This window comes from Mya arenaria, chromosome 1, assembly GCF_026914265.1.
Source record: "Mya arenaria isolate MELC-2E11 chromosome 1, ASM2691426v1".
Taxonomy (NCBI): Eukaryota; Metazoa; Mollusca; class Bivalvia; order Myida; family Myidae; genus Mya; species Mya arenaria.
In genome coordinates, this window is record NC_069122.1 from 26,576,238 (window position 1) to 26,602,697 (window position 26,460).

The window sequence follows — 26,460 nt, forward strand, 5'->3', positions numbered from 1 at the left end:
CCAGAGTGAATTATCGAGTTATCATTCACCAATATTGTCCACTCTTTCACCCATATGCATGAAATAAACAGCTATCAATTCATGCAAGCAGCAACTAATTTCATAAATAAATATTTACAAGGGATATTGTACCTATCATAAAACACAGATATAACGAGATTCTTAATGGTGAAGATGAGTGTTTATGATTATTTGAACGTAAATGCGTTTCATTAGTCTTCATGTAAACATTGAAATGCCACTTCACTGACTTTGATGTTGAAATTTTATTTTGTAATAAACGTTTGCATTTGATCAGACAAAAATACAATTAGCTGTAGCAATCATTTAACAGACATCTTTCAGTCACATACAACATTTATTATAAATCAAAGTGCTGAAAGCACTGATGGACTAGGGCTTCATTTAGGGGAATGTTGACAACCATGTTCTAAGCATTGAAAAAAATCGGCTCACATTACAAGAGGTCACTGTTTAATGGGCTAGCTTAAACTTTTGACTTAAATTGCTTGCAAGCTGCAAAGGAAATTTGAAAAATCTCGTTAAGTGTGTGTAGAGTGAGGGGTGCGGGGTGTGGGGCTAAAGCGTTAAATCAGATAAAGTCATAGTTCTTTTGAATTTCTCAAAGTCGTTTAATCAGACTTGTACAAATTAATTTACGTGTTTGGCGTATGTTAAACAAAGTACACAAACTTCTTTAATTTGATCAGATCTTTTATATCAAAGGTCTGTTATTTGCAGTTTCAGAGAAGATTTTCAATGATGTAATTATATACTATGTAGAAAACCTGTCACCTCTTTTTCAGGGGAGCTTTAAACCGCAGGGCCATACTTTGAACAATCTTGTACATTGTACACGTATGTCAGACTGCATGCACAATGCTATTAGGAAGTACAAATGTAGTTTTTATTTGAAAAGTGAAGAATTATTTTCTCCCTCTTAATTAGTGGTTGGTATTCAATTAATATAAAATGTTACCATGATAACTTAGTGCTGTTGATAAATATGAGGCACTGCCTTCTGTCTCATGCTATTCTTATTACTGCTGCAGACTTTTGTACAAAGCAAGTTGAGTAGACTAAGATGAGATGAATATCGTTTATCAAGTATGAAATATTGAAATGTCTTTTAAATACTTTGAACATCAAATTTCATAACATGGTGTCAGCATTTCATCACACTGCTAGTGAGAATGGAATACCAAACATAATCATATTTTTTATTATATACCCATCATCAATCCACATGCAATACATATCACAAAACACTTTAACCCATATTCCGCTCCAGTGCAATACGGCCATATACCACTCTTGTGACGTCACGTCATAACAAGTATGTTACGCAATATTAAATTGACGTCATTAAACCAATGAGTGCATCCTTAAAATGCAATTTATTATGCAAAGATGTGGCTTCTAAGTGACCTAATCAGTAATGTATATAATAAAAGGATTATTAGTACTGCGTTTTGATCCGGATATGGCGGAATGTCATATTCGATTCTGGTAGTTTTTTGTAGATTTTGATTTTACTCGGCTTGTGCCTTGTGAAAACCGAATCTGCAAAAATCTACTTGAGTCGAATTCAACCTCCTGGATCAAAACGCAGTACTTATAGCCCTATTATGTACAAAACCTGTTACTCCATGGACAGAGCATTTTTAACCCACAGGGCCATTGTATCTTTGAACAATCATTGTATGCAGTACTTACAACCCTATTATGTACAAAACCTGTTACCCCATGGACAGAGCATTTTTAACCCACAGGGCCATTGTAACTTTGAAAAATCATTGTAAAAGACAACTACATGTGAGACTACATACAAGATGCTAAGGAAGTAGTTTAGAAAAATGAGAATTATTTTCTCCGTCTTAATTTGTATGCATTAGATAACTCAATAAATGCAGCAGTTGACCATTCTTGTATTGTCCTCTGTCACTGTCCTGATAGCTCCCTATCTCAAAAGTTGCAAATGGTTGTAGGTTCATGATTCCCTGGTCCAATATGTCATACAGAAAGAAGATGTTGAATATAGAATCAAGAACCTTTCTTTTCAGGCACTTCGAATTGAATAGTACTGTAACATTTGGAGTGCCTAGAATTTGTTGGATTCGTAGGCAACATGTATCAGGTGTTGCAGTACATTTGGCAAATACTTTTCACCCGTCCTTGTAAATCTAAAAAAACTTTCATTTTGCAAAAGTAGTTCATATAACTATAAAAAGGTTGCTAAATCAGAGTTTGAATAATTCTGAAAACTAGATGTGCCTTTAATTGCAGCAATTTGAACTCCAACTCATAATGTCAATTAAGCTGGTTAAGCAATACTGCAGTTCCTTGGTATGGGGATTGCTTTATTTACTTGAATAAACAAACATTTCTTGCATTGGATAGTACAATGTATCTTTAAATTGGATTGTAAAGTATAACTTATATAAATAAATATATATTCCTAACTTTTAATATGTAATTAGACAATTTTTCAACTGCGCGCCAAAACCCTGAATCTAAATACACAAGCTAATGCATCAGTCAATTGTAACCATGCCCCCCCCCCCCCCCGGTCCCGGAATAGCGGGGACTTTTATTTTCGGTCCAGCCAACCCCAGCTAAATTCCCCGCCCTGCGGAGATAATCTGGTGGTTAAGTCCCCACCAAATGCACCCGCACCCAAGGGACATTAGGTTAAGCCCCATCCACACTGTATTTTCCGGGAAGACCCGGCACTGCGGGGCCTACTGAAAGGTTAAAAATGGCCCATTTCGACAGCTATCCCCGGTATACCCCCGGATGTGGGAGCCGTGGTTTCAATTGACTGGTGCAAAAAGATCCTTGTGATCCAATTTCATGCCAAGACGATTTCTGTTCTAACATTGCCAGATTAGTTATTCTTAAGCATAAAACAGATATTTGAGAAAGACTGTTGTGAGGTTTAATCTTCATTACTTCACTATTCCACAACATTGGGTGATAATGGAACTTTATTGAATATTTTGATTTTAATTTTGTTCCCTAAACGCCACAAGTCAACTGATTAATACAAAATAATTCAATTCTATCTCCACAATATTCGGCACTGCATTGTTAAATAAAACTACTCTTGTAAATTATATAACCAAATACCTTTCCCTCAAATATTCCACAAATTTATATTGATATATCAACAACAATGCATCACCATACTGTATCTCTGACTGATTATTGGTTTTCATTCTTGGCTAGAAAACAAAAAGTGAGCACAAAGCGTCTTCAGAAAAAGAACTTGTAAAGTATGCACCAGTCAATTGTAACCACGCCCCCCCCCCCCCCCGCAGGGAACAGCAGGTACTTTGACTTTCGGTCCAGCCAGTCCCCGGTAAAATCCCTGCCCTGCGGGAACGAACTGGTGGTAAAATCCCGTGAATAATCCCGCACCCCGGGGATCTAAGGTAAGAGCAATTCCCTGATACAATTTGCGGGAAGACAAAACCACCGCAATCTCCCGGCATTGCGAGGACACTAGTTCTGGCTTCCATAACTTTAATGTTGATATTTTTTTTGATGTTTACAACACATTGAACAAGTCCAAAAAGGTAATATATACATGTAATGTGTTCGCTGAAGTTCTTTAGCTACGAGGACACCTGAAAGGTTAAAACACAGCCCTCCCCCCCAGTATATCCCAAGGGACCGTGGTAACAATTGACTGGTGCATTATACGAGAGGAAATCAAAATTGAGCAGGCAAGATTGTTTTACCTACGGCGATGGTTTATCACAATGTCATTGAACAAAATGTACTTACACTGAGAGTGGCTCCAAAACTTTTCTATGCACATAGGTTAACAATCATCTTATTCATAAGCCAGATGCTGTGCACATATTCATACATTTGGCTTCATTTAGAATGAAACTTCATAAATAAGTATGCGCATATTTGATAATTTTTATCTCCATTTTGCAAAATTGAAATCACATGATTTTATCAAACGAACTTGTATTGCTTGAAAATTTACGTGTCAAATTAAAAATGCTACCCACGGTAAGATGAAAATAAATCCGTTTGATGGTGGTAATCATTCAATGGCGGCTTTATTGATAAATTTCTTCAATAAAACACGTATGAAATTCACATCATCAGCATCCGGAAGTAGTGATAACATACATGTCTGAATCATTCCGCCGCTCTGATCAAAGTAAATGAGGTCAATACAGTAGACTGGTACCCTGAATTACTTTTCCTCAAAAATATAAAGTGATACAGGTACGCGGCATATGGGTTTTAGTTAACATTAATAGTATTTGAACAATAAATACCAAAAATCATGTTGTGTTTGAAAAAGTGCTTAGTGCCATGCAATGATTAGTTAAAAAATAAACTTTGTATCGAAAAGAAAATATCACGGAAACATGCAAATTATGTCGAAAAAAAGAACAGGGACCGACTTCGGATTTGTTTTATTAACAATGGATATCGTTTTTATAAATAAATACCAACATTCTATACAAAGGATATTAACTAACTTTCCTGGTTGTTTTCTACTTAGACCGCACACTTTAGCCGCTTGAATTCACAAGGCATTTCGAATGCGCGATGGGCACCGCGGTTATCTGATACTGGTTTCTTTACGGATAAAAGAGAAAGAAGATACCAGTCTATCAATACAGAGCATTGAACGCGAAAATTTCGATGCGTACTTTTCCAATATGTTCATATTCTAATTGCATATAATCTGACCGTATGCAAGAACATTCATGTAGTTAACCCGATTAACTCACTAGCTACGTATGAATCTCTTGTGCTTCATTAAAAGAACATACGGTTAGCTTGAATTGTTAGGAGAACTATTTTTATTGGATTTTTTCATTGTAATCAGTTCTGGTACTACTTTGATTATTCAAATTCGCTAACGGCAATCCAATCAAAATACAGCGTATGAATACATTACGTCAGTGAACCCCCAGATGCAGCTTGAGAATGCAGATATCGTGAGTATCGCTATGAACTAGGCCAAAAACGATTAAGAAACAAGTGTTTTGACTCAATATTAAACGCAATATTAATCGCAGTTTTCCAATATGATTTGAGTATAAGTGGGGGATAATAAATAAATGGTTTGCACTTTACACCAATCAATGCTGTATTCAGCTGAACACAATCTAACAGAACTCCCTCGGAAGCACACAATAAATCTACAACATGAAACCAGCAGTATTGATTTGTTTGAACACTTCCAACATCGCCATATGTAGCCTTGGGTTAATTTAGCATTCCCTTTCAGCACCATATACGGCCTTGGGTTAATTTAGCACCCCCTTTCAGCACCATATGCAGCCTCGGTTCGAATGAACGCTTCCTTACACATCCATAACTCCTCGGTTCGAATGGACGCTCATTTAAACAGTCATATGCAGCCACGGTTTGAATGAAATATTACAACGCCATTTCAGCCTCGGTTTGAACGAACACTTTCCAACACCGCCATATGCAGCCTCGTTTTGAATGAACGCTCTTTAGCACCGCCATATGCACCCTTATGGGGCTTTGGGTAGAGACATTGTTGTTACACGACCAATACTGTGTAATAAAAGTTTAAATCCAACCGCACACGCTGCTGTCATACTGAATTTTACTGCTTCTATCAGAATGTATTTAATTAAAACTCAATTCCAATACAAACACATATGCAAGCACTGCGTTTATATGTCATTTGTATTGTTTGCTTAAGTCTGTCTTTAAAAGGTCAACGGACACCACTTCAGCTATTTCACAATCAGATATGTTCGGCCGCAGTACTAACTGCAAAATGACATAGTATTCCTTCCATCGAGAACATTTGATCAAAGCAATCTTTTGGTAGAAATATCATCTGCTGTTGATGCATTTATGCACAGGCTAATTATAGAATATATTATACAAGCTATGACATTAAAACGCAGCTAATAGATCTAAAATAGAACTTTGTATATAAAAGCTTCGACCCAGAGAGAAGTTTTACCATTTTGTCTCAATAAACATCATGTGTGATAACAAACTTCCAGTGATAAGTATACCGTGTACATTGCTAAAATCCACAAGCATGAACTGCAATGGTGTTTAAGCAATAAAGCAACGAAATAAACAAATATTAATTGCGCATTTTCTTCAATAATTATATGTCAGACATAGGAAGCAACAACTTAGGAATCGTGTTTATTGAAATGAAGATTCAATTGCTTACAACATTAGAATCTACGCTCCACCAATGGAATCACGGGCGGACTTGGTCGTTAAGAAACCATCTGACAAAAAGGACCACCAAAGCTCTATTTAGTCATTGATATTGTATTGCTTACTTGGCGTGGTAGTTGCATGCGCAGCAGCTAGCCAAAGGCACAAGTGTCAACCACTAACAAGGCTATTATAACAAATAAGTCGACAGCTGGGCTTCGCCAGGCTTATACCGTTTGAACGGTTTGATAAAGCAACAACTATAAACATTTAAATTTTACTTAAAGGTCATTTTTAGAATTTACCTTATAACGAATCGGTGATGTAATTATTGAAGCAAAGTGAAAAGAATGTTTTCATCTGGTCGCAAAAAATGGCCATTATGAAAGTGGCAGTCATTTTAGTTTTACTGAAAAGCAAGTCAAGCTGTGTCGACATCGTAAATATCGTGACCACAAATAAAACCTCGGTGGTTGTGGTCACAACGCAAAATATTAACCACGGCCAGTGACTGTATTGCGGAAGTTTCGTTTACCCTGTATGGATAGGTTATTCATCTATTTTCGTTTTGTTTAAACGAAAAAGGCTCAACACGCCTTCGGCAAACACAAAATCTTGGACACGGTTCCCATCCGCACGGTAAATAACATATTTCGCTAAACAAACAACTATCAGAATAAATTGCCCTGTTTTAGAAATTTTTTTATCAAAAATGTAGTACCGTGCTCGATATCAATAGTTTGGACCTCCAATGGCAAAGTATTTTGGACGCATGTGAACAATGGAAATTTACAGAAATTATTTTTTGTTATGTATGCTTAAGTTGTTCTTGTTATTGTATGCTGATGATATTGTTATGTTTTCTGAGTCAGAGGTAGGACCACAGAAAGGGTTAGTATTATTAGAAGCTTATTGTGATAGATGGAAGTTAAGTGTAAATTCTGTGAAAACAAAAGTTTTGATTTTTAAAAAAGGAGGAAGACTGAGAAGAAATTTAAGATTTTTGTATAATGGTCAGGAGTTGGAAATAGTGAATAAATGTACTTATCTGGGTATTGTTTTTACACCTGGAGGGTCATTTTCTACCACGTTTGATACTTTATCAGGACAGGCTCTTAAAGCGATTTTTAAACTAAAAAGTTGTTTAACTAAATATCCTACTCTGTCAATTAAGCACAGATTAGACATGTTTGATAAACTCATTTTTCCAATATTAAGCTATGGTTCGGAGGTATGGGGACTACAAAATAGTATACAATTAGAAAGAGTACACCTGAGTTTTTGTAAGGATTTATTATGTGTTAGAACACAGACTCAAAACAATTTTGTATATGGAGAGCTTGGTAGAACAACATTGTTAGCTAAACGTTGTACAAGTGTAATACGATATTGGATGAAAAATATTCAAATGGAGACTATTAGATACGTTAGGATAGTGTATGATCAAATGTATTGTGATTTATATGATACTCCAAATTTTAAATCATGGGCTTTTTTGGTGAGGCATTTACTCCAAACCTTAGGCTTTAATCATGTTTGGATGTACCAAGGTGTTGGAGATGTTAACTTATTTATGTCTACAGTCAAACAACGAATAACTGATATATTTATACAAACGTGGATATCCGAGTTAAATAATTCTACTAGAGCTAGATCATACATATTGTTTGCAGATTTTAAACTTCAATCTTATTTGTCAAATGTTAATATAGTAAAATATAGGTCTGCTTTAACGAGAATAAGAGTATCTGCACAGACGAATTTCATTTTATTCTTGAATGTCAACTGTATAAAGAACTAAGAAAGCAATACCTGAAAAGATATTATTATACTGCACCGAACATACCTAAATTTATTAAATTATTTAAATCGCAAAATGTAACTGTAAACAGAAACCTTGCCATTTATGTGTATAAGGCAATGGAACTAAGAGAAAGATATTTATTGTATTACGGGTACTAATAATTTTATTTGTTAACATTAACTACTTCACGCTTAAATGCAAGTTTATTGATGATATATCATTTGGTCGCATGATTTGATGTATTTATAATGTTAATCAGTTGCTTATATGAATGTATTGGACCTTGACTATGTTTAGAAACATGTTTCGTAATTATATTATGTATACGCATGGGCATTTTTGTCTAGATGTATTTGGAAATAAACTGTAAAACTGTAAAAAATGGCTGTATAATTTAGCAGAACGGTACAAAGGCAAGACTGACTTTATAACGATATCTATTTCGTTAGCATTCGTTAGCATTCCTTATCTCTTTAGATTATGTTTAAATTATAGCATGAAAAAAATCCAGACTTCAATGCTGCAATGATTTTCAAGAATATACATACTTTTGCCTAGGACATCAAACCTTACGACCTTCACGGATTGTCTTTCAAATCCAGACATCGAATTTTGGTTTTCTGAATAACACAATTCTGATAAAGCCCGTCATAGCGTTTTGACTGGCTGCACAAAAACAGCAGGCATCCAAAACCTACCTGCACAATATGCGTCATTCTCATATAAATACGTTAAATTAATGAGGAAAAAGCGCCAATGATATTTTGCACTAGCTAGTCTGTAAAATAGGCAAACGGCCTTTGCATGTTTTCATAGTGTGGCGCTTCGTTTCGGCTTGGAGAGTAATAAAACGAAGTTGTTTACAAAAGTAGAAATTGAATTATCGAGAAATGCTTTAATGGTATGTTCAAAGACTTTATAGTTGACTTAAAATGTTATATCCTTTTATATTGTCTTTGTTGTTGAATGATATTTTAAAGTTATGCCGATTAAAGATATGCTTTAAACAGAAATGACGCGTCATTATCGAAGGATATGCCATCAACAATCAAATAGCCTGCGATTCCGTTCCTGATATTTTCTATGTCATTTAGGAAGCATATACTGCAAACTGCACGTTGATAAACAAGTTCATCCACGTGTTTAAGTACCATCGTAAAATGTGCAATCAACAAAAACAAACAAACTCACTTCAAAAGCATCGCGGTTTAGACAAGCAAACATTTGTCAGTTTATAAAGGAATCTTAGTTCATAAAATGTGCAATCAACAGAAGAAAGAGCCAAATATTCAGGTAGTTTTCAGTTGCAGAAATTGGCATCTCGTTCATTTTGTGAATCTGTTTTCCCGGGCTTTTATTTTAGTCCATTTTCTATGTATTACTTTTGACTGCATGTGACCACTTCCAGACGCGTCAGCCGAACACTTTGTTGTTAATTATTAATGTCTTAGATACAATACTTGTCTTATGGATTGTAACTCATGCTTACATCAGACAGAAACCGAAGACAATGTTTGTTTAACACCATGCTGTAGGGTTTTGAGAGTCCTCCCCAAGAAATGAGCATTCGATACGGGGATATCTTGACTATTTTACAGAACCAAAAAAGTTTGCAAAACATTAAGTTTAAGAGTAATAGCAATGATACCAATGACTCATATGTAAGATAGTTTGATAGTTCATTCGCAATAAATATGTTCAATACCTATGTCATGTCCACGAAGACACAAGAAAACTCACAATATTAACTATAAACGAAAAGTCATAAAACATTTTACCAATCGAAACAATGATTTTATAAATTAATATACATTTTCGACTTGTTTGACAGTAGACGACAGCGAAAGGAAAGTGTACATTAAATGTCTATTTATATGTTTATAAACATATAATTAAACTATAATAGTTATATAGCACGTTTCATAATTTGAAAGTATAATGATTATATATGGCCAGGTTTCTTTTGAATTTAACATTATCAGATTGCATTATTGAACAATTGATACATACATTTTCAAATAATATTTATCAATATTTGTGTTTAAAGACATTATACAGAGGACATTCCATAATAAAATGACAATTATTTTCTAAAACATTGCATAAAATTCATTTCAAGAGTTTAAAGAGACTTTTGCAGATATTCAAATGAGCTCTCTCCAAATCCAAAGAATTAATCAGTCACCAAATTTCAGATCCATAATTTAAAATTGGTAAAATAAATTCATCAAAAAATCAAATTTATTTAGCGAATACCATGTCAGATATGAATTTAATTCAAAATTGCTTGTGCTTGTACTGCTTATATTTCAAAAGTTGTTGCAAATGAGCCTCTAGTTGTTGAAACAATGCATAAGTATGTAAACTGTTAAACTTTTTCTATTTCTCTCTCTCTAAACATGACATGCGCAAAACAATGAACAATTAAGTGACTTATTATAAATCATGTGATCACATATATCAAATACCCCCGTCATTATAAAAAGTATTAAAATGAAAAACAAAGAGCATCAAGACATGCATAATAATACACAATTGTATATTAAGAAGCAAAGGGTGGGATGGAAAGGCACCAATTTTCAAAGATGTGCCTGCTGCCGCGCGTGGAAAGAAACTGACCTCTGAGAAGCAGCGGCTCACAGACGCCCCGACCTCACGTCATGCAAGGCACTCACGGCCGGGGGGGGGGGTGCCATTTAAATCAGTTTTAACACATGTAAAACCTCACTTATAATATTTACATATTTATTTTCTTTTTTTACTACAGAGTGAATAATGTCTTAATAATGCAACCATTGTAATATTATACCGTCATGCATCTATGTTAATAAAGCATGTTTTATATTAAGCACAGTACACTGTGATAACGTCGTAATTAGCTCATGTTTATTTGTTTCATTTTCCGTGTTTGGGATTGTCGTTTTGTTGATGTAAAAACCGCGGGAATTTCTTTGAAAACTTCTACATTAAACGAATATATAGATGGTATCACAGCACGTTTATGTAATTTCAGAGAAACAGAACATTTTACAAAATGATAGAACGTGATATGTTCAAAACAATATCAATGGCAATAATTACTTCATCAGTGGCTTATAAAACGCTTGGGTAATCCCTAGAAATATTTGAGGTTCCAGAACAGAAACTTCTTCAAAAGGCAATCGTGTGTTTAGGGCGGAGTATCATCGCAGCTTATCTCCGAAATCCCTGTTCAATTTTTAAACAGTAATAGTTGATTAATACTCCTTGGTGTCTACAATAAACAAATACACCGCGGCAGGCAGAAACAAGTCGACTTAAGCAAGAATTTGGCGTCGTCTAAAACTTTAAGGCGACGCCTATGTTCTGACAAGATTTAATGGTCCATGGGAGAGTTAACTTTCTGTCTGTATGGATTTAGTTCATGCTTCATTTCACACTAAAAGTTAAGCCATTTGTGGGTTACTTGCAATGAGGGATACTTGTGGGTTACCCGCCCTCGCTTTATTTGCCACTAACAAAGAGAGACAGTTGTTGGTTACCCGCCCCTCGCTGTAGTTGATACTTACAATGAGGGATATTTGTGGGTTACCCGTCCCTCACGTGAGTTGACACTTATACTGAGGGGTATATGTGGGCTACACGCCCTCGCCCTAGTTGACACTTACAATGAGGGATATTTGTGGGTTACCCACCCCTCGCGTGAGTTGACACTTACAATGAGGGGTATATGTGGGCTACACGCCCTCCCCTAGTTGACACTTACAATGAGGGGTATATGTGGGCTACACGCCCTCGCCCAAAAATGCTACTGGTTGAGTTTCATTTAAAAAGTAAAAAAAAGGGTTAATTTTTAATATTTCTAATGTTTTCACCGAGATCTTTTTATACAAGAAACAAATTAATAGAATTGCTATATGATCCTAGCAACCCATTATATATCATTTTATAATTGTAGCGTCATTATGGCGTTATTCAAAAATGTAACCCATGCAAAAATAATGTAATGGTTAATCAATAAGAATTGAGCATAAATACTAATCTCGATTTTAATATCTAAACTGCTATAACACATCCTTGCATCCTAATGATAGATAGCTTACATTGAAATAATGCGTATGTTTAAGAAACTATTACTATCATTCACGTTGTGCTACAGTTGTCATGTTCATAATATTAAGCTCTTCAATACAATTGAGTTTTTTTCTCTTTCCATGTTAATTAGATTAACTGAAACCTCACACATAAAGCATCGGGCTTTAGACAAGGCAAACACTCGTCAGTTATCAAAGGAATCTTAATCCAATATTCTGGAATTGAAAAACAGAAATGTTCTGCAGCATTTCCCGAAACTCTCAGTATCCAGAAAACGTGGAATACAAAAACACTACATGGTAATGGTCTGCGAAAAATGTCAATTACCAAGTCAATTTTCCTATTATGAAGACAAAATAATTTTAACTGTAATTTTGACTGCAGGTCAAACAATTCTTAAGTATATTGATACGCTGACTTTACTGAGGAGAACACTATTAAAATACAAGCGTTATAGTCGTTATTAGCAACATGGATTCCATCAGAATGTATGCCTGAAGTTGTTCATTATTCTCCACGTATCTGTTAGAGCCCATCCTCATCATACAGAACAAAATATGTTCTAACTGATTTAGAATATAACGTGTTTTCAGTATCCGGGAAACGACATTAAGACGTCATGCATGTTCAGTTTTTTTTACTATTACGCGTGGTGTTTATATAAATCGTCGGATACCATGATTAGTATATTTATCCGAATAGAGTGTTAAGGAGGTGTTCGCATGTGGATGTGTACGTATATTTTACGACGCCACCGGATATTTATCGATCGCCGTCAGACCGAGTGAGAGCATAAGTATAGATACACTACTCTTTCACGTACACCAGTGTATAGCACACAAACGGGATCCCCGTTCAATGTCCCTTTCCTTAAGAAGGATACTTTTGTCAGTGCTTAGTCAGGGGTCCGAATCAGCGAACCCTAGATAGACAGGCAAGTGTAGTAACAATAAACCACGGAATAATGTTATACATATTTTGCCCCCACTGGATAGCCGACGATGCTGATTGAAGGCCTATAGTCGATTTCATTGGCTGAAAATGCAGGTTATATTCTAGATAGTTTCAGTGTACAATATATTAATGTCTGAAAGACATTTGGCAAAAAGAAACTATCTGTCCAACACTGCTATGATAAAAAGTATCAGTCTGGCATCCATAGCAACTTTATCTTAACAAGAATTTAATGTTGATACCAATCAATAACACGTCAGATAAAAGAAATATTAACAAGATCATCATGCACCTTGGAATATTACAAATTTCGCAGGTATTTAACTTCAGTCTGCATTTTTCCACGAACAGATAAAAAGAACAGCATAATATTGACACTCAACACTAACAATCCCGAAATATGTAGACCTTACCACTAAATTTATCAGGAATAATGTTCATATAAGTTGTACTTGGCACTAATTCTCGTTTATGATATACATTGTGATGATATTTCCTCAAAGTGTGCAGATTGGTTTTCAGCGTTTATTATGAACAGTTTGTCTGCATCTGCGCTCTTTGTCTACAAAAATGTGATAAGTTTCCGCTTAAACTGATTTTTTTACATGTCAAAGTTAGTCATGTTTATTATATTTTAAAACATGCAAGAATATTTTAATGCCAGTAAGAAGAGGAGTGTCTGTGCACCTGAGCTCTTTGTCTGCAAAAGATTGATAAAGTTTTCCCTTTAAACTGAAATGCCGTACAAAGCAAAATACGTCATTCTTATTATCTTTTAAAACATGTAAGAATGTTTTAATGTGAGTAAGAAGAGGAGGCAGCCACATTCAAACTAATCAAGTATGGAGGCTACTAGAATTTAATTTATCTATCCGTCAACGACTATATATGCAACAATAATTTGTGGATGTATTGGAAACGATTGAAAGTATATAGCTAACATATGGGTAACATATTGCCAAAAGGTACTCATTTTGGTTTCAATATCATATCTGAACAAAAACGGGAAAGTTATTGTCACATTTTTGAGTGATATGCATGTCCGTCTAAGGGAAAATCGAATTCAATATATCATCTGTGATAATCGGCAGACAAGATTTATTTAAAATAACTCATGGATTTGCCTGGGAGACTGCATGTGAGCAGCTGACATAGCAATAGACAGAAATTAATCCAAACGATTATGTGTATTCTGTGAGAAGAAATTGAAAGAGGTTTAATTGGAGCCTGAAGCGTACATTTTTACTGTAGGAAGATAAAGTGATAACAAATAGACAATTAATGAGTTTTTTTCCTTTAACATCTTGAAATAACTTGTTTAACCACTGTTCGCTTGTTCCAACAAGACAGATCTGCTTACAGCGAGGTGTATTTCCCTGAGAAATACTGCTTCTATGAGGCAAGCGAGACAGATATCTACTTTCAGCGTGTTGTATATCCCTGAGAAATACTGCTTCTAAGAGGTAACAATTCATGTTCAGCAAATTAGAAGGTTACACTGTAACGTTAAACGTACCATTTGGAAATATATTACTCTGGTCGTGCAACGACTACTTACTTCACTTTAACGGCAAAAGGGTCACATAACCGAATGCTTTACACATGAGGTTGTATAAACTTTATTACATTTGACAGCAATCATACTCCGAAAAGTATTAGATACATTCACTGCAAGATATACTCAGTAAATACTTTCTGTTATTGGTTCAATATGGTTTTAAACTTGCCTACATTTATCAGGTGTTACCTCCGTTAAACGTGTTAATGATCATCCTTACATGTGTGTAACTGTTTCGATTCTTTTTGTTTTCACATTAAATTTCCTCCATGGTCAGGGCGGGTCCAGACATGATTGAAAGACTTTCTTCGTATTTATTTTACATATGAATTGCACAATTTCCTACAAACGGTCAGATGAATAACGAAAAAAATGTCCAACGATATCAAGCCGTTTTGCAGTTAAAGTAAGAGTGTGCTACACGAAGTAAAAAGCTACGAAAAAGACCAATCAGAATGAGATTTACTATTTTTCTTACTTAATCGAATTGAAACCAGTTGGTTCAACTTTGCAGTTATATCAATTGCATACAGTTGATGTTAGTTATTTATTTCTGGATTAATAACTGTTCTATAAAAATTCCATTTGGTATGTTAATTAACCAAAAATCCAGACTTCAGCTGAGACACCAACGCCTTTCATTGAAGAAACAAAATCCCGAATGTGGAGACAGTGGGTTCACTGTTGTATTATTAATGATAAGCTTCAAACTAAGCGGAACACGTCAGACAGTTACAATAACTGAATATTTTGGCACCAAATAGGTAAAGTGTTGTTATACAGCTTCACAACAACACAGTGCTAAACAAGAAAAATATATACACTCTCGCTTAGTTCACACTATCTATACACAAAATAGACATAAACTGACCATGAATACATCTTTACATTTTAGTAGACAATAACGAAGATTACATCTATACATCTGAGAAGACGCTGCCTAAGAAAACACGAAACACAATTGAGAAGATACACCAAAGAATATATATTCACATTTTAGTCTATTCTTCCCAAAAATACAGCTATTTCATTTGACTTCACAGTGTCCCAAAATGCATCAACATATCTCACTACACACAACCCATCAACACATTTACACATTTAATAAGACAGTGTACAATAATAGTTCTACAGTAATTTGAGAACACATTGCACAAGAACATATCTACATATTTGAGTACACACAATCTTTGACTGTTGTTGAACTGTAACCGATACATGATTAACAATAGAGTTCGTTGTAACGAGGCGTAGGAATCTGGCAGCTATTCAATATGAAAAACAACTTGCGTTATGTGATGGGTTCTCATCGAAAAAGAAAAATATGTGCAGAATATACATTGTACATGAAAATAAAAATGCTTCGGTTATACGTATTTTTATTTGCCATGGTCTAAAGAAATGATGCCATTATTACTCCTTTTTGAATTGAGAATAAGGTTTTGACAACCATTTTTGAGAGAAAAAAGAAAACAGCTGTGAAACTCCTTAATATAATCATTTTTGTAAAATCAGCACATTCTAATTAGAAACAGTTAAACTGAATCAATAATACCAATATTAAGAAAACAAAATTTGCTTTAAGCTTTTTTTATCTATGTTATTATTAAGACTTGCAACATTTCAGAAAAAAAGAAATACCATAAAAAAACAACAATAATAATAACAAATAAAACAATAGCATTCGTTTGTATTATTTAATATGTTACATTATACATACATTTTATTTTCCATTTTCAATAAACTATATATATTAAAGATATGTCAGGGTGAGATATGTTCGATTTAGTTCCAATAAAGCTTCAGAAATCCTGGTAAATTTCTAATAAACGTATCATTACTTACCCTTAATAAAAAATCAAATATTTTCCTTTATTCCAGTCATCACATCTATTTAAACACCTAGTATCTGAAATAACCACTTGTTCAAGCATGTTAAATGAAATACCAACAAAGCTCGAGAATTACGGTTGCAGGTTTGCAGACAGCCTCACAGATCGATACCACACGTTATAACAAAACAGCCGGAACGAGCACGACTTGTTTGTATAATTGGATTTTAATTGTATGAATGCATGTACTCATCATAAATAATATATTTCTAGAATTTGTTTAACAACATATATCAGTCAGTGCCTGGTACAATTTTTATTAGATTACATGTATGAATGAAATGAGTTCTGTTTGATACAGCTATTGACAAGATTCGTGGCGCGTATATTGTTTCTCATGAGTATTTCTAAACGAAAAACACGATTTCAATTAATCAAAGATTCGCTCAAGTTTGTCAAAAGGTACTTTTTACTCGCATTCTGAGTCATTTGAGCTTTGTTTCCATTTCTTATTTAAAACATGACTTTGTTTTGATAGAATTGCGATTGAAAAGTGTGTTCACATGTTGAGATTTGAGAGCTGATTATCTCCCATTGACCTTTGTTTTGGTTTAGTGTAGTTAATTTTTTCACTTTCAACACAGTTCAATACAAGTTTGTTCGCTATATTGACCAGAATGGTCCATTATGGTGTTCTAACGCAGAAGACGTCGTTAAAATCAAATCTATTGTTTTTTTGAAATCTTCGAAAAGTTACAAAATGTTGTCAAACAATAAAGCATATATGTAATGGGTCGTTGTTCTGGTGTGTGCAATTCCATACAAAGAAGAAATTCTTTGTTTACATATATGTCTGTTGAATGTGAATCTAATTCCAATGGAGCCAATGACAGAACCAAAGAACATACAGATTACATGCCAGGAAAGATTCAAACTAAGTAAGCATGGGAAAAATATACAGAACGCATGGGTTACAAGGAACGTGTTCTCATTTCCGGATCTTGTGGAAGTAATTTTCAACATGCAGTCACTCTTTCATTCTGAAAACAGTATCTGTGTGCCTTATACCCCATTTCAAAATGCCCTATTATATCAGAAACACATTTCATATAGTATACCTCACAGGTGCATGTACAGATGCCTTTATAATTAATCAAATAAGCTGTCAAAATAAAGCAACAAAAACAACAGCTGTTATAGATTAGTAATGGACCTTGTTAGGGATTAACTTAAGTTCCAGAAACTAAATCTTTCTGGGGTTGTTTTTCATTCGTTAGATATTTCGAGATACTGGAAAATTAACCATGAGTTATGTTTATGAAGTTGTGTATATTGTTTTAACAGTTCTCATCACCAATTTCAATCACTTTTGTTTATCCATTTTCATGAAATCGATCAAGCCTTCTGTGGGTAATCGTCTCTCACAATCATTTCCAAGAATTAATGTGACTTAAATCATTTATTTCACGGAGAGCAATAACAATAAATTAAGCCACGGTGAACATTGCTGTCTCCCACATAAAATTTCTTCGTTTATAAAGATTCAATTGTTTCAGAAATACCATAAATATATCAAGACCACGTACCGCAAACCACAATTGCACAAAATTTACAATTCCCAGGTCGCCTACAAAACTTTAATGGCGATGTGAATTTATAGAAAGACTTGCGGCAACGCTTGGAATTGTAGACGATGTACAAGAATAAAATTTTAATGTAATTGAGACTTGCTACCCTGCAAAATGTTAATATAGGAATATTTTGCTTTTGAGTGATTTTTCTACCATCAAACATTTTTAATGCTAATTTTTATTGCTGCCCTATAGACTTCATACACTTAACTAACAACCTTTTAGACGATATGTTTACAAGAATATTCAAACCATTTAAACAGTTTAACGGTGCCATCGTCGTCGTCCAATGCCTCGTCGTCGTTTGTGTCACACATTCGTGTTCAATCTATAACCTTTCAGTTACTTGTTGTAGATTATTTTGACTTTGTATGCACATTGCACATGGTCAGTGAATAAGCACTGTTAGTTTTGGGGCCAGAATATCAATGGCCAAGGTCAAGAGGACCTTTAGTAGAAAAACGGTTTCCGATTAGTACCTGTTGAACAGTCCTCAAACTATGAATCCGTCTTTGTCTTGGTTATTAAAGAACACCAACTGAGTTTAGGCGTAATAAGTCAATGGTGAGGGTCATGATGATTTTCACCAAAAAATGGGTTTTGATCAAGAATTCGTTAATGAATTGCTGAATACTGAAATGATTTTACACATTGGTCATCGTCAAAAGGTGATCCATATTCATTAACGTCTCAGTAGATCGTCGTTCAGGAACTAATAAAATTTAAATTAATACTCTTTCCGGTCAGTGACTTCAAATGTCTTCAAAATCCCTCCAACTTTGTATTTGCATTATTTATTGTCATTAAACAAAGAGCTAGCAATCTTGAAGTTTTATTTAGTAATGTTATGTCTTTTCTTGCGAGAAAACCCCTGTGACTGTCAAGACAAACACACTTACTTGAACGTAGAAACTCCTTCTGTCGGAACCTTTCTGACAAAATCGGTATCCAAAGTTTTCAATATTTCCAAAGCTGCTTCTGTTATTCAGCTCTAAAATAGCGATTCTAGTTTCCCATTAAAGACAGCGCATAACTGACGGAATTTACAGGCGCCACGTAAAATCGATACTGATCGTATAGAATGGAATTGCTGAAGACATGTGGACGACGTCAGTTTTCATTTTCCAATAAGCGCTGATGTTTAAAATGCCAGATACAGTGCCTTTTAACTAGTACTTAGTTTTCACATATATGTCATCGACATTATAGGAAAACGCACCGCATGCGACACATGGTAAGCAAAGTCAAACCGAGGCTATGTAAAGAGTTAACTTTTTGTCAGAACATGATAACATCTATATCTACTCTGCGACTGAAAAACTATTCGTTTGTGTGCACGTTACGTTCGTGGTACATCTAGAAGTTCTATGAATACTTTGTATAAACATCTTAATGACCAATCGTAAAAAATATACTGCTGGAGCAACCACTCGATTTTCTAGTGGATTTCGAAAACAATACGTAATATAAAGATATGTTATTTGTATGCAGTTTTGATAAAAAATAAGAAAATTCTCAACTTGCTTTAAAATATTTGTAGGAAGTGAAATGATCTGCATTCTGTTAAAAATATAGTTTTTTATAGATGCTGTATTCCCCCGTATAAAACTGATCAAAAGTTATTCCTCTATTCTATCTGATTTGGATCATGACAGCGAGACAAAATAGTTCATTAAATTTGCAATACGCCTGTCTATGTAAGCTGGATTGTTATTATTTTACTACAAGTAATTTCAAAGAAAATATTATCCCGCCTCTCGTAGTCATGGAAACTACTGGTTGGCGTCACAAATCCGAACACTTTTGAAGTGGGTTTTTTACACTTATCTTCGAGAGCTTTTGCCGTAGTTGATTACAATTTTGTATGAAACATTTTGGTTAATGTTTCAACATGTGTCAATGTGCAGGTTCACAATCTATTTTTATTTTATGTCGAAAATCGTTCATTTTATCGGCAGTAAATTATGTGTCAATTTTCCGAACATTTTTTTTAAAAATCTTAAATGTTACGCCAGTGTGGAAATTACTTGATATGAACGCAATGAAATAACCCTTTTTACAAGACTGTCGTTTGAATGTCCCCCAACAAGTTCGGAAAGTAAGGCGCAAATTAGAAAGAACCACGATTCGAGTTGTTGTTATAAAAGTTATGAGTTGGTTGTGGAAAGAAGCAAGACAACTAGCACTTCAGTTAAATGTTAAGAGGAATTGTATCAATGGATTTTGAAAGCACTCATATTATGTGCGAAATTAAAGACCATACACAAAAGCAGGCGAGGTCACAACAATATGCGCCAAACAAAAAGGAATTATAAATAATCAGGGCAACTCTGTTGAATTCGAATGACTGAGTTATAGTTTTTGGGCGCTGCACTTTTCCTCAATATGAAATTTCTGTGTATAAGGTTTAGAAGTCCTTGATAAGGGGGTTATGATCCGGACAATAAGAGGTATAAAAATGAACAAATGGCAATTACTCTAAAATACAAAAGCTTTCCATGTAAGCACTTCTACTTTACTCAATAAGATATATCTAAATATGAAGTTCGAAGTCAATACATTTAAGATTTTTTAAACTATGCTCCAGACAAAAACCTATACCTGAGAGTTTCATATAGTTTCTGTGAACTGAACTCGTCTTCAATAAGATATATTTGTATATAAAGTATGACGTAAATACGCAAAAGACATTTGGAATCATGCCCCGGACAAAAAAAAAGTATAAAAAGAGCACATGAAAATAATTCTGAACATACTAAAGATAAGTTTCCTGTATTCTGAATTTCTCAATTCTCAATCTTCTATACCGGTATATGAAGATTAAAGTCAATATTTTAAAGAAATTAGGAGCTAGCTTCGGGCAAAAATTGTTTTCAAACTAAAGTACCGGGGAGATAATTCAGTAAAATTAGAAGGTCGGATTAACGCTATTGCGCTTCGCTCATATTTATATTCCAAATTTTATTAAAATCTCTTTTGTAATTTTTGGACGGTGCCCGCTCAGGGCAGCGTTCATAGTAGGGGCAATCGGCTGAAAAGTTACAAACCGATTTACCGCCTGTCTCGGTCGAAGAAAGAGTGCGGTTTTTCAATGCTTAAAACACCAGTAATATTCAATAGCTTACAAGAACATTAATAATTATGTAATAAATCTATAATTCTAAAGCATAAAGGATATTTTTAAAATACATTACTTAAGAATGCATGATTTATTTATCTTGATTTTTCCTGCGCGAGCTGACCGTTACATTTAATGACATTGGACTTTTTCCTTTTTTTGGCACCAACCAAATTACTTGCAAAAAAATAAATCCGGACTCCAAGCTTTACTGGAATAAGGGCCAGTTCTATTAAACTTCGTACGTCTGTTTTGCGTACGAACTTCGTACGATGTATCTCAGGCTGTTTAGCCGTTTTATTAAGATTTTCGTACCAACAAGCACCTATTTCTTCGTAGATCTACGGAATTTTTTACGAAAGCTCTTAGGGTGGCGTTCGAACTTCGTAGACTAAAAAATGGCCGCCACAACAACAGAAATATTCTATATTGGCGATCTTTCATTTATTATGGCGTATTTTAACAAAACCAACTGCCAAATGTCAAGACAGACTCTGTGGAATCTGCAACCCGGTGAGTAAATTAACAAATCGTTACGACGCCGTTTTGACTAAATTTTCAAGGGACGCAACCTCGCGCCAACTGTCAAAATGTTTTGAAAAACAAAATGCTCTTATTTCGATGCATTTCAAGAGTTTTGTTGTGATAGGAACACTGGAATATAGACTGAAATACTATCCAACCATTAGACTAATGGTATATGAATTTTACGGTGTTTTAAGTAAAACAAACAAGCTAAAAACAGACAGATTTTATGACAGTTAAATGGCCGTCAACGAGTCTTTTGACGATGTTGTTTTACTATGGCAGATTCGTGACGTCCACCATCCAAACAAAAAGTACCGAACGGTCCTTGCGCAGAGAATCTTCGCGGCCACAATTTTGAAATTATCTCCGTTATAAATTCAAATTTCTACGAAAATATTATTGCCTACTTTTAAACACATACTGGGCAGTTCCCCAATTCGGATTTGCCTAAATATTCAGAAATCGTTTAAAAAGCGTTTCGGTGACCGTGATCAATATAGAATGATCACAGTCTACGCAACTGACCTCCATAGCAACAGAAACAACACAAAAGTGCAGCTATTTGAGTAAAACCCCAAAATAAATACCTCTAAACTTTCGATTTCCAAAATGTCAATATTAAGTCACGTGGGGGATGACGTCACACAGCGCGAGCTTTTATATTGAGGTTCGACAGGGTTATCTTTAAACACTAGACCTACTATACGATGTTTATGAATTATCGTCAATCACGAAATACATTGCCTATTACATATAAAGTAAATAAATTGATGATGTCATTGTTTTGTGTTGTGCAGCATTTGATATGAAAATGAAGCAAAAATGAAGCAGATTCGTACTTTCAAAATTATGCAAATTCGGACAAATTAGTAGTTCGGATACGCCGAAAATACACATACAAATACTTCAGAGAAATTTAAAATTTATATACAGGTTAAACATTTAATACTTGATGTTCATTTAAGTAGCATTTAAATATTTGTATTGACTTGATAATGTTTACTTTGTTCTTTGAAAAAATCCGAATATTTAGGCACTGAATGCAGGTTTTTGGACGTCGTTTATGCACTTATTTCGTACTGAATATTATATTATAATCAATTGTTTTTTCTTTTATTCTTTTTCCATTTTGGTTGATATAGTACCCAACATTTTTCTATTAAAATTTCATGTTCAGTAATTATGACACTATTTTAAGAAAACTTCAAAATTGGTCCGGAATTAGGCAACTGCCCAGTATTTATTTATGTCACTATGCCAAAAAACATGTTCAGGTATACTGGTTGGAGAGCAGTAGCCGGCGGAAAGCAGTAGCCGGCAATCGCTTTTTATTCGTGTTTTTTTCAATCTTCTTAAAAAAGGTGAGAATGGTAAATCCAAGCAACACCATTTGCATCAATTCCAAACAAAGCGTACGTTTAAACATTTTATTTACAAAAAGTATTGGAAATGTCAAAAAGTTTGCCAACTTTCTCGTGGGGGATGATCACGTGAATGTTACTGCGCATGCGCAATCGAATAAATTTGCATATCTAATTATAGCACTAGCAATTACCGACAGTCAAGTGTTGGTTATGAACGATTATTCATCGATGAATCACAGCAAAATGTATTTTTAAAAAAGCCTGTTGAAATGATATTTTCATATTGCCCGTCAATCGCTTTCAAACAATATTGAGACTTATTTAAAATTTTATGTATCCATGGAGTGGTTTTAGACGCGTTGTTAAAGCGAGACTACTCCAGCGCTTGGTTACCAGTATTACTTCCCTGTTCAACAGAGGCGCCCGATGGGGAAATTATACTTAATAAGCCGATAAATATTGGTTTTATAGTCAAGGAGCGGTACTGAAATAAAACTGCCGGGTACTGCTTCTCATAATCTGTAAATTGGCACTAATTGATTACCCCCTTTGTGGCCCCAATTAGGCACGCGCTTCGTGACAACACAAATTTTAATATTGTAAAGTTAGTAGACCTTGACCCCTAGTTAAATAAAATGTAAGTATTATTTCCGTAACATTTCGATCTACCGAGAAAATCTTCAAAAACATGCAAAAACTGCAGGCTACTGCTCTCCAACCAGTACATGTTTCAATTTTTTTTATCAAGTGTCCCGATATCTGTAAATCTGGGACAAATCTGACAGGTTGTGTACATGTATAACGGTATTCGTGACCAAGAATATATTTATGTGAAAATAACGACTCTAATGACAAATTAAATCAAGTTTAGATCACTGTCGGGTATATATTGAACAACTTTGTCATTATTATTCAACATCGATGCATAATATAACTATTTGTTCTTTAGCTCAGTGTTTTTATTCTTTCGCTCAGTGTTAAATGGTAGAGAGTTGTAGCGTTACAGGGATACATAAGAAATGTCAAAATAATAAAAAAAGAAGCGTTGATTGCTCATTATTGTAGCTAGTCAAAAAGTATTTTTAAAATATCCAGATCAGCCAGAAGGTAAGCATAAGCTCTATTGGTCACAGTTGGGAGACTTGTTTGTCCCAAACTACATTTTTTTCAATTTTCTTGCGGTTCTGAAAAAAGTGCAGCTAGTAATGGGACTTGGCCTGGGGACTCCCTGTTTGCAAGTTTGTGCTCTATCAACTTGTCTCAAAGGCCCTTAGAACTTAAAATAACTTAAAGCTTGCAGATGAATTGTTCAACCAGCTCTACAAACTGTTCCTGATAACTTAATTTGCAAACAATCTAACCTGTGTGGGTTAGTACTGGGAGACACTCATGAACCGTATAATATTAGTACGGTACACCTGGGTGCAAAAGTGGGACAGGTTCAGATCTTGAACCCCAAGACTGATGAATATTTGAGCTCAAGCAATGGCTTTATTAAAACAGAAATCACCTTGCATTTAAAGAAAAATGTCAACCATATTTTAAGCTTCAGAAAGAAAACAGCCTGTTTATAAATAAATATATTATTCATTTTTTATTTCAGATCTTGACATGGATCAAAGATGCTGGTAACTAGGCGGGACGGATTGTTTCACAGAACTGCAGGTTTCTGACTGGGTAACTAAATTTCCATATTTCCGGTTTACTTGTGTTATTTATAATCAAGATAAAAGTTAATACACCACAAGAGCAAATCAAGTGGAAATCGTGCATTATGTATGTATTTACAGTCAGTTTGTAGCATTTTTTTTTTACCGAATCTCAATTTAATACAAACTTTTAAGCTTATCATGCATATAGTTTGTTGCACATTCTATAATTATAATATTAAAGATGTGCAGCATATATATGGAATGATCCACATCACTGGATACTGTATATATGTAACATTGCATGTGAAAATGCATAGCAACAAGTGATATAAGACTGCTGAAAAAATCGCATTGCAAGTTTTCATATTTATTTTTTTTTAAATTGATGTTTTATGCATTTTTCAAAAACATTAATTTGCGACAGAAATATGAAAAACTGCGATAAAATCTTTTGTCAGCATTCTTGTATCGCTGGTTTTCAGATGTTTACACAAAATTGGCTCATTCCTGGACAAAAGATAAAATATTATCAAAACTGTTAATCTGTCAGAGTGCAGCCTTAAAGAAAACAAAAGAAATAAAAAGGGTTTTTAATGATTTCTAGCAGATAAGTCTGTTGTCAAAGAAACAAATTCAAGGTATCATTATAGCCGTCCGTCATGTCAGAGACAATACACTAATGTTATTGTATTATATTTGTATATGATGTATAGGTCCTAATTATTAGGTCTATAAATCCGGCTTTAAGAGATTTTGAGTTGTGCCCTTTATATAACTGAGAAAACAACAGATGTTTTATTATACGTATTTTACAAGTGGCTCTGTGAAATATTCTGTGACTGTTAAAAGGTGTAAATTTAAAATATCTTGTATATATACTCAATTAATTTTTTATCATTGTTATATTTGCTCTTAAATCATTTTTGTTTTTCGTTTCAGAGACTCAGCGCCATGTCACAAATACTTCAGAACCTAGAATGAAAGTTACCGAAAGAGCAATAGACTTTCCAATCTCTACAAAATTCATCTTAACTGTTCTTCAAGGTGATACTTGAGACTACCAAAGACTTTTCAAGGACAGAATTCACAAAACAGTTTATGCCACCATCTCATATCAAAGGATTGTGCTTGAGTTGAACAGCCTTCAAACAGAAACTGTTTCAACACCTTCAATGGATTCAATGGATTCATTCTAATTCAGTTTACTCTTGCTGTGATCTGAGCAACTATTTACATCAGTTCAACATTGTAAATTGTTTAAAATTGAAAATTCTGTCCTCTTGCAACTCACATGAATCTATTTACTGTGGACTTTGATGTTGACTCTATACAGGAAGAAGAGACCATCTTTATACATCCTGGCATATCATTTAAAAAGGAAACAAATTTTATAACCAACATACTGCACTGTTATGTCATCCAAGGACTCAGCTACTGACTCAAGGAAAAAATGTCTCTGTCAATGTAATTACTGTTGTGCATAATAAGACATTTTTTATTATGCCCCCTTCGAAGAAGAGGGGTATATTGCTTTGCACATGTCGGTCGGTCTGTCGGTACCGTGATCTTGAAAGCAAACTCGACAATTCCTGGACCAATGGTCATCAAACTTGACATAAAGGTTGGACCTGACCAGTAGATGACCCCTCTTAACTTTGAGGGACATCGAGCCAAGGTCAAGGTCACAATAACCTTTAATGCAAAAAAAGATAACAAATCTTCTCCCAGTGATATCTCAACAATGCCTGAA

General features: G+C 34.4%; 1 protein-coding gene across 2 annotated transcripts in view; it reads right to left on the reverse strand.

Moving 5' to 3' along the window:
* The window catches only part of LOC128234216 (secernin-2-like), a 29,753-nt gene extending 10,664 nt beyond the window's left edge, over nucleotides 1–19,089 (reverse strand). The window contains exon 1 of one of the 2 annotated variants that reach the window (XM_052948301.1): nucleotides 18,948–19,089. The gene's annotated coding sequence lies outside the window, so the exon portion shown is untranslated. Of the gene's footprint in view, nucleotides 1–16,430; nucleotides 16,570–18,947 lie in introns of those variants that run through there. The other variant, XM_052948310.1, reaches the window with a different exon arrangement.
* Nucleotides 19,090–26,460: the final 7,371 nt, after the last annotated feature.